This window comes from Zalophus californianus, chromosome 9 (assembly GCF_009762305.2).
Source record: "Zalophus californianus isolate mZalCal1 chromosome 9, mZalCal1.pri.v2, whole genome shotgun sequence".
NCBI lineage: Eukaryota > Metazoa > Chordata > Mammalia > Carnivora > Otariidae > Zalophus > Zalophus californianus.
Genome location: NC_045603.1, coordinates 5917341 through 5927474, shown reverse-complemented (window position 1 = coordinate 5927474; position 10134 = coordinate 5917341). Strand labels below are relative to the sequence as shown.

Below are 10134 nucleotides of genomic sequence, written 5' to 3'. Positions count from 1 at the left end.
CCTGGACCAGGGTAGGTGTGGGTCACGCTCGGAGCTTGTGCCTGGGACTGGGGGGTGCAGGTAATGCGTTGCAGGCCTTTTAGGTGGGGGGCTCATGCTTTGCTCCAAAAGAAGTTCTGAGTGTCAGGCATACAGTAGGTGCTCAATAAGTGCATGTCCCAGGAAGGCAAGAGATGGTGTCTGGGAGCTGAAGGGAGGGCTGGTGGGATCAGAAGTGGTGAGGAAGCTGGTTTTAGAGGATGAGCGTCACAGGAATTTCTCTGTTCTCTCCCCAGGGACCAAGACTGATAATTCTCCAGGCTCCCAGACCATACGTCCTCCAGGGTCTCCTGAGGCCACTACCAAGCTGTGGCTCTGTGTTCAACAGGCAGCAGGTAGATGGAGTCTGTTGGGCTGTTGAGCCCAAGACCTGTCCCACGCCTCCTTCGTCTCCCCGAGGAGCCCCTCCAGCTCCTCTGCCAGAACAGACTCTAAAAAGATAAACCTGACCAAGGCATGCCCCTGCTCAAAACCTGCTATGGCTCCCCACTGTCCCTGATAAAGTCCACCCCCTTAGGCAGGCATCCAAGGCTCTTCCTGAGCTGGCCCCTGTCCCTCCCCCTCCCCACCCCATCTTCCCCTCTCCCCCCACTTCCTCTTTCTCTAGCCCCATTGAAGCTGCCATTCCAAACATGCCAAGGCCTTTGCATGCACTGTTCCCTCTGCCTCGAATGCCTTTTCCATACCTTCTGTCCTTGGCACACACTTTTTCAGCTGGGGTGTGTCCACCTCCAAGAAGCCACACCAGATAGCCAGCCCTGCTTCTGCTCCAGCACTTGTGCAGGGAATTTTCCTGTGTCCCTGTCTGCCTCCCTACCAGACTGGGCTGTCCCCAAGGGCAGGCCAGGCCTGAGGCGCCCACACCGGGTGTCCTCCTACTGAGTCTGAAGCCGTGAAGAATGCAGGAGTGGGAGCCACCGTGTGATGTGAGTGTGTTGGGGGAGGGGACCCAGAAACATTGTTGAGGTGCCTTAGATGGGCCTCTGAGGGGCCACACCCCTTTCTCACCTCCCTCTCAGTCTGGGGGGCCCAGGCCTGACCCATGCCCTGGCTACAGACCCTGTGGATGCGGCCCTCCACCCGTGGCGGGGGCTGGAGGTCATAAGGAGCCTCTCAAACTCCCCCGGGTGAGACCACAGCCTCTGGGGGTGTCGCTCGCCCCTCTGCTCAACAAGGCAGGACCTTCTTCAAACCAGGGGCCAGGTTCTCTGTGGCCCTGACCTGCTTACCTGCCCCTCTCCGGGTCAGGCCTCCGCTGGCCACCCTCTGTACCCTGGGATTGGGGACCCGGGACCCCCGGGGAGCAAGAGATGGGGGCGCAGGAGGCGGAACTGGGCCTGTGCAGCCTCGGAGCTGGGGTCCGCGTCTCCCCGGAAGATGGGAGGGTAGGGGTCCGGGTCAGGGTGCCCTCACGGCCCGGGTAGGGGGTCCGGGCCGGAGGCGGTGGCCGCGGCGCCCCGGAAGGAGCCGCGCACGCCCCAGCACGCGGTGCCCGCCGCGGCTGCCACGGATCCGGAGGTGAGAGCGCCCCCGCCCCGCTCCCCGCCCACCCCGCGCGCGGCCGGGCCCGGGGCTGGGGGGCGGGCCGGAGAGGGGCGCGGGGCGCGGCTGGGCGGCCGCCTGCTCTTTTCCGCAGCGCGGGCCCGTTCCTCCTCTCCGCGGCCGGCCCGCTCCCCGCTCCCTTCCCCGCGGCTGCAGGATGCGGGCCCCGGGCCCGGGAGGGGGCCGAGGGCCGAGGCCTGGCCGGCGTGGCGGGGGCCCCGGCGGGGGGCCGCGCGGGGCTGGGGACCCGGGGCGCGAGCGCGGCCCTCCCGGCGCCGGGGCGGGGGAGGCGGGCGGGCGGGAGCGAGCGAGGGAGGAAGGCGGCGGCGGGAGGGGGAGCCGGGGAGGCTCGGAGCCGCGCGGCGGGCAAGGGAGGGGGCGGCGGGGAGCCCCCCCGCCCCCCGAAGGAGGAGTCTGGCTCCCACTTGCTGCCTCGGCCGCGCGGCGAGGCGGCCGCCGCCGGAGGAGCCCCCGCCCCTGCGCGCCTCCCTCCCGGGAGCCGGGCCCCTGCCTCCCTCCGTGCGCGCTGCTGCTCGCGGCCGCCGCGGCCGCCGAAGAGGAGCCCGGGGCCAGGTAGGGCCGGGGGCGGCCGGGGCGCGGGCCGGGGCGCGGCGGGCGCGGGAGCGGGCGCGGCCGGGACCCTCTCCAGGCGCCGGGTGACGCCCGCGGCGCGGCGCAGGGGCGCCCGCAAAGTTACTTTGGCCGCCTTTGCCGGGTGCCGGCGCCCGGGCCGGGTACCCCCGCCGCCCAGCCCGCCGAGCGGGTGACGCCGGGAGGGGCCTCGGCCCGGGCGCTGGACTCTGACTGGGGCCGAAGGGTCAGCGAAACTTTTCCCCGGCTCGCCGGTCTTTGCTGGCTGCTGGCGGAGTTGTTGGTGGAAGAAGCGGACTAGCGGGGCGCAAGTGATGATGACGGTCGTAACAATAGCAGCCCCTGGTCGCTGAGAGCCTACTGTGTGCAGCGAAGCCCCTGCGGGTACTTGGGGACAAGGGAGGGGAGTACCAATGTTGGTCTAGTGGCCACTTTTGCGAAGGCTTTGCTGGAAACTTCATCCATCCATGCAGCCGTGCATGCATGCATCCACGTGTGCATGCATGCGTGCATGCATGCATCCACCCGCTCACTCATTCCACACGTTATTTATTACTATCTGCTATGTGCCCGGCCCAGAGGATTCAGTGGCTTACCAGGCAGGTCCCAGCCCTCGCAGGTATTATTTCCATGCTAAGGAGCAGTCCTGTCTCTTGTGTGTTTATTCTGGGACTTGTTATAGGACAGTGGATTCACTCACAGCCTCCCCTGGTCCCGGTGGAGACAGAAGAGGGTAGGTCTGAGAGCTGATGTGTCCAGGAGTCTGTGGCAGACCATGGCTTGGGGTCCTAGACCCACCGTCCTGCATTCCCTCCCATCTCCTCTCCACTCAGGCCAGATGGCCAGAGGCTGGGTGCTGGACCTTGTTCTGGCTCCCTAGGCTGTCCCACTGAGCCCTCGGGGATGTGCTTCTCCCAGCCCTGGGTCAGACCTCTCCCAGTTCCCCTCCAGAAGCTTGGTTGCCTCCCCCTCCCATTTCCAAGGCCCAGAGCAGCCTTGTTAAATGGCAAAAATTATGAAATTAAACTGGGGAACAAAAGTGGGTGGGTTGGTGGATATTTCAGCTGGCTGGACAGGACTTGAATGGTGGAGAGAGACTTGTTAGTAGGGGCCAGCCCCGCGGGGAGCTCAGGCCAGGCACTACCATCCTCAAACCCCTGGTTGGTTTTTGGAAAAAAAAAAAAAAAAATTACACCAACTTCATGAATAATTAGTCACATTGGCTAAAATGCTCTGGGGGATGTCGGCGAGGCCACCAGCTGACTGGCATTGCCAAGTTGGAAGACAGGCCTTGGTCCATGGGAGCCAAGGCACTTGGAGACCATTTGGGGAGGGGGTGGTGGATTTGGCGGGACCGAAGCAGGCTTCTGGCGATGGAGAGCACACCGGGGCTTGAGAGCCAGCCGGTGGTGATCAGGAGGCATTCTGGAGCTGGGCTCGGCGTACAGGGGACCATGGTACAGGAACCATGCATAATAAACTGCTTCACGAGGCTCGGCTCCCTGCAAATTGGCTTTCCAAGTGGCAGCCCCACAACACTTGTAAAATCTTTTTTCTCAAGATGGGTTTCTGCGAAATGGTTACATCTGTTTGAGTACCCACTCGGTGGAGGTACATTAATTGGCTGTTGGCTAGTCAAAAGGCGATAATCCAGGCACTGAGGTTTCATCATGTACTCAGAAGTGGTTCAATGTGGGGTTGCCTTTCCATTTATTTCTCCACCCCAGAAATTTCGCAAGACCTGGACTGAGGTAAATCCCTTTCATGTTGATAGGTAGGCTCAGAGTGTCATCTGCATGTGGGGTGCCCTATCTCTGATGTAACTGCTGTGTGTGCACTTAGGATCACTCACCCCCCGCCCCCTCCCCCAGCTGAGGCCCTGTGGACTGTGTTGATGGACGGAACGGGTCTGAGTTTAGGTAAAAGACCCAGGCTTCGGGGTCTTTCTACTAGTGTCTACACTGTGTCAGGAATGCATAGGCCATTAGATAGAATAACCTTTCAAGAAAAGCCTGCTTTTAAAAAATTTCCCAGACCACCCTTAAGACTATGCAATCTTCATCTGATGAAAGCAATTGAAGTTCATTTGTTTTCCTTGAACTTGCTACATTCCCTGGCAGGGACGGCCCCTCGTGTGCTCACCCAACCCAGGACACATCTTTTTGCACTGAGGAATTAAGGATGGTAGCAGGATTTCACTCAAGGGTAGCATTCAAGAAGAAAAAAATCAGCATTCCGGGTCCAGACTAGTGGAAAAAAGACGCAACCCCCCCTCCCCACAAAGTGCCCTCATGTTTTAATCTATCAAAATGATTTTGTTTTTCCAGCTTCAGGCCTGTGAACTGATCATGAATAGCGGGGCAGAGGAAAATAATCGGCCAGGCAAAGACTTTTAACAAGTAAATATTATGCACAGAAAAACATGCAATTAGTGGAGGTTAGTTAATGCCTTTCAAGTTGCGGCTGAGCTGCAGATAAGGGTGGAATTTCTGCGTTATCCCCGAATTGTCTGTCAAAATCTTTAATGTGACAACATGACATGTCTCTCCCATCGCCCCTCCCTCGCCGCGAACAGAAAAAGGGTCCTTTCAAGCGTCCCCCCTCCGCATTCTTCCTTTTCCTGAGATCTCTCTGTTCGGCAATTGGTACCTTTGTCTGCCAGTACCTCTGGAACCAGAGACCCTGGGGGAAGGGGCTCCCCAGATGCAGGAGCCAGGGAATGGGTTCTCAGGTTCGCCCTGTGCCCCACAGATCACAATTAATGGCATCTCGGATGAGACAGGCTGCTTGTGGGGTCTCCCTTCCGGCCAAACGTCTCGCCCTCTGGGATCAGACATGACAAACGCTTGGGAGGCAGGGAAGAGAGAGGCAAAGGGCATGTTTCACGCCCGAAGAGCCATTTAGACTATGCTGGGTCACTCTGAGAGCAGATCCCTGCAGCTGGGGGTCCCGGGGTGTGGATGTCCCCGTGGAATGAGACCACCAGCTAGCATCCTCTCCAGACTGCTCCTGAGATTGTTTGCCTCGAGTCTGAAGAAGCGAAGAAAATGTTAAAGCAAAAGCAACCCCAAGGGAAAGAAAAAAGAGAGATCCCTTTTTTGGGGGTGGTGTTGGAGAGAAGGTATAAATAGTTCCTTGGTTTAATTTGATTCACTGGGGCTCTTCCTGGTGATCTGGCCACTCTGCTGCCAAAACAAATGTTTTACTTTATTTTGACTTTATTGGGTCCTAATGAGACAAAATTTAGTTCTATCTTATTTCCATTTAAAGTATCTATGGTGGAGGAGAACAGCCCAACCTCATGAAAAAAAAAATCTTAACAAATTGAGATTATACGTTCTAGTTTTGAACTCAGATGCAAACTTGAGGTATTCTTTGGCCTTTCCATCAATCAGTCTTCGGGGGTTTTCTTGGACGTGAACTTGGGCAGCTTGATGTCACAACCTGGTCACACGTGATAAATAGAAACAGCTACAGTGCAAACAAGAAGTCTCCCCTCTGGTTGATGGTGATACTCTGTTGAGTTCAGAGCCAGGGATGAAGTAGGTCCCTCCCTCCACCACCCAAATCCGCACCCCTGAGAGTTTGCTTCTACCGAATGCCTTCACATTTCCAGCCCCTCCTTCGAAGAAGGATTTGAGACTTAACGTTGGTGCACATCAAAAGACTCTTGGCATGGCCCATGCTAATTTCATCACTTTAAGGAGCAAATGAGGCCTACTTCCAATTTCTCACATACCCGTCATTTCCCCTTCATTTCGTTCCTTGGCATTTTCCGACTTGCTCCGGCTACCTGAGAAGTGTGAGTACCTTCCCTGCGCCCTGTCTTCCCCCTTCACAATGAAGTGCTTTTGGCATTGCAACGTTGGTGGAGAAGGCAAAGTTCCCTCCCCCACCCTAGGCTCCCTGCACAAAGGGAGTGTGGGGGGTGGAGAATTGAGTTTTGCTGGGTTGTTTTTTTTCTTTTTTTTTTTTGGTCATTCAGACACATTAGATAATTGATCATACTTTGGAGGTTTAATCCTTAGTTGCAAATTCCCGCATGATCACCAAAAATGCACTTACGCTGATCGTAAAAATGGCAAAACCTCGATCTCAGACTTAAGTGTAGAATTTACCATAGTGCCGATTTGATTATGCTTCAGTGACATCTGTTTAATAGATTTCCATGAGAGCGGTAAATCCACATTCACTTTCTTTGCAAATTGTATTTGAATGCTGAGCAGCTCAGACCCTCTTGCTGCCCCCCCTCCCCAACCATGTGGGTCCCAAACCCCCATGACTGTTGAGTGTGACTTGACGTGGATGTGGAAAGGAGATTCGAAATGCTGATTTTTTTTTTTTTACACATTTACCTCTCGTCTCCTTTTGTGTGTGAGTTTGTGTGCGTGTTTGAAACGGATCTGGGCAGCTTCCTATTTCAACTCCGCAGATACGTGAATCTCCAAATGCTTTATTTTGAAAACTAGGACATAGCACTTTGCAGAAGAAAAATCATTCCACTCAGTATTATTTATGTGATTGCTGATCTGCTAGATGGATAGAGAAAGCACCAAGAATTATAATAATTTATGGAGCGGAGCGCTGGTTTACAAACATATTTCCCAGCCCGAGCTTTGTGGGTTTCTTTGCACGTTGGGCCTCGTTTGGTGCTGTGGGAATGGAGAATATTCAGAATTTGAAGACCAGCCGGGTGAACCGACTGCATTCGTATCTAAAATTAAAGGAATAAGTGAGCAGCTATTTGTGGCAGACAGGACATGATCCATGAGCAGCACTCTTCATCATTCTGGAATAAAAAGTACGTAATTGGAAAATGAAGCGGCAGCCAGCGCTTGGGGGGTGGGCGGCGAGGAATTAGAAAGTGTAATTTAAAATCATGTAGTCATAATTCAAAATGGGCCCAGCTAAAAGGTTTTTAAGTGGTAAATGCTTTAAAGTCACTCGTGGTTGATCCTTTTTCAAGGAATATGTCTAATTTTCACGATATTTGTGCACTCCTGCATTGGCTTAGCCCATCACTCATTCGGCGAGGCTGCCGACACCAGCTGCAGGTTGGCGCTCTCCGTCCTGGGGACGCACGGCTGAAGAGCGGGGCCCGGCGCACAGGAGGGCTGGCCTTTTCGGGGTGCGGTGGATTGGGCTTGATTTTTTCCCCCCACTGGGCTATTTGTTCTTTTTCCTTTCCTTTGAGTTTCTCTCTTTATTTTATTTTTTTTTTTACCCCTTGATGACATTTTTAACTATTGACTGATCAATTGCAGATTTTCAGGCATGAACAAAGCAAGGAAAGACAAACAATTTAAAAGTGATTTTTGAGCTTCAGTGGAAACATGGCTTGAAGAATCAGTCCCCCCCGCTTTGGTGTTTTTCTGTTAAATATTATTTCTCCTGCATTTGGCTCAGGGAGGACTACTTAGGTGTTAGTATGGACGCTCTGTGACATTTTGTCACGTTGCAGTAAGTATTCGCCAAGGGCCCCAGTGAGCAGTGACTTGTGCAGAGCCGGCTTTCTCTCAGCCTTGCTCTGGGTGATCGGTGGGGACAGTTGCCGGCACGCTGGGCTGACCTGTGGAGGTGCCCCCAGCTCACCGTTAGAGAAGATGAGGCGTGGGACAGAGGTGCCCTGTCCTGGAGAAAGCTCTCCAGGTGTTGGTCTTCGTCACTACCCCGCCTTGGGTAGACTGTTGGGGCAGGTGGTTTCTCTGGGGCTTCTTCCATGTCATAGGCAATCCCGTGTGGTCATTGTTGTCTGAGTTCCTGACCCAGGACAACCCGGTATTATCTTAGCCTCATGGTCCTGGTTGCAGACGTGCCAATGCCAAGAAGAGAAACATGGGTGCCTTTGGGGGGTGCTTGCCTTAACGGCCCCTGGTTGGCTTTGTTGACGGGGACTTTTACCCTTTATGACATTTCCAGCTATCGAAATGGGGATGCTTTGGAGAGCCAGAGAAGATGCTGACAACAATGACTGGCAGGGGACAAAGAGCCAGTACTGTCCTGGGCCCACCCTGGCTTTGAGGAGCCTGTCAGGTGAAAGTGGGTGCCTCAAGCCTCATGGCAAAGGAAGTCTATCTTTGATCTTCACACTGGCAACCCCGGTGGTGCAAATGCTCGTGGTTTTCCCTCACGTATCTGTTGGACGTATTTGGGCTGCTGGAGTGACCCAAGTGTCTCCTTTGCAAAAAGCCACCTGCTGTTAAGATGCTCCGTGTAAGCCAAGGCCTCTTACAGTCTCTCCTTTCTGGGCCTTTGGCACACGCTGGCTGGACTCACAGCTGGGTGGGGGCCTTTCAGGGCGCGGAGACCCCATTCCCTCCCCCTTATCATAACGAGGTTCTGAGCTGCTCTTTTGATCTGCCTGGCTGCTCCCTGGTCCCTGAGCCCTTTGCGCGTCGGTTACATATCAGAGTTATTTGGGTCGTGGAACAGGGCTCCCCTGGAGTGGGGGCAGTGGGTGTTTCAGGGCTGACCTGCAGTGTGCTGGGTGAGGCGGGTGGTGAGGAGCTTGCCTCAAAAAGCTAGCCAAGGGCAGGCTGTGCTGGATGTGTCCAATCACAACATCCTGGGAAGTGTGAAATAACTGGGGGGTCACCTAGTAACAGGATGGGAGGGAAGAGGCCAGAAGTCCGGCTTCCAGGCAGGACAGGAGGGTTCCTTGATTCTCTGAAAACCTCTGCTCAGTTCTCAGAAGCTCCCTGCAGAGCTCCTGGGTTTCACCGGAACTTTCTAACCACAGCAGAAGAGACCTTTAGTGAGCACCTACTGTGTGCTGGGCCCTCAGCCAGGTGCTGTCGCAGGTCCTATGTCCTGGAATCCACCCAGTGGTTCTGGGAAGGAGGTTTGAGCGTCTGCTTGTTTGCAGAGGAGACACCTGAGCTTCGGGAGGTTAAAGCTGCTTTTGAATCCAGGTTGGGAGTTGTGAGGGCCTGTGCAATTTCTCTCGCTCATTCATTGGTTCACCTGTGGTTTTATTCTTTGGCTTCTCATTCAGCTCAGACACGGGGGCTGTGGTGAGAGAAGCCCTGGGGGGCTGTGGGTGGAGGCGCCCGGCCCAGCCTGGGGAGGTCGGGGAGACGTCCGGGAAACAGGTGTGTGCGCCCGGAGGTGGGTGGTGTGCAGAGCCTTTCAGCAGAGGGGACAGCATACGTGAAGGCTCAGAGGCAGGATTGCCGGTGTGCCGGGGGGGGGGCAGGGGGAACCCCCCGGAGGCGTGAGCTTGGCCTGAGTGGTGAGAGGGAGGCCGGGCATCTGGTGTGGCCTCCTGAGCAGATCGAGGGATCTGGGGCTTTAGCCTAGAGCAGCAGGATGGCCCTGTGGACATTCGGACATTCGGTGAGTGGGAGGGAGTGGCTTAGTCCAAAGTACATTTTGGGACCGTTGTTCTGGAGGCTGGCTTGGTGCTGGCAGTAGGAGAAGGCCAGACAAGGTTGTGGGGACAGCCAGAGAGCACGGGGCCTGGAGTTGGCCTCTTTCCCACATACGACCTTTCCATAGAGCTGGCGCCTAATCACAGCTTTACCACTTGCTGCCTCGGCTGACGACCAGGTTCCTCTAGAGAAGCCTCGCCTCACTCACTCGACTCATGGCATCCGAGGACCAGCAAGTAAATGCCTTTGAGGGGGAAACAGACAAATCACCTTGTGAGAGAATCTGACTTGAAAATCGAGCCCTACCAATTGGAGGCAATATTTCAACAGGAAGTTTTCAACCCAGAAATTTCAAGAATTTTCAGCCCATCCAAATGGGCTGATAGGACTTTGATGAAGAGGCAGGGGCAAGGCTCACTTCACCTCCTCTGTTACCCTGAGAGGGGCCTAATGAGGCAGCGGAAGCCCAGAGAGGCTAAGGGACTTGCCCAGGGCCCCACAGCCAAGCAGCACTGGAGACTGAATTTGAATCCACTGCCTCTGACTTCAAAGTTTAGGCTCTTCTCCACTGTAGAAACACACCAGTGGTCAA

At 55.4% G+C, this 10134-nt stretch overlaps 1 protein-coding gene across 2 annotated transcripts in view; it reads left to right on the top strand.

Annotated features, from left to right (window-relative positions):
• Positions 1–2057: 2057 nt before the first annotated feature.
• MPPED1 (metallophosphoesterase domain containing 1) overlaps positions 2058–10134 on the top strand; it is a 77957-nt gene continuing 69880 nt past the window's right edge. Inside the window, exon 1 of one of the 2 annotated variants that reach the window (XM_027591814.2) lies at positions 2058–2154. The gene's annotated coding sequence lies outside the window, so the exon portion shown is untranslated. Of the gene's footprint in view, positions 2155–6746; positions 6974–10134 lie in introns of those variants that run through there. The other variant, XM_027591815.2, reaches the window with a different exon arrangement.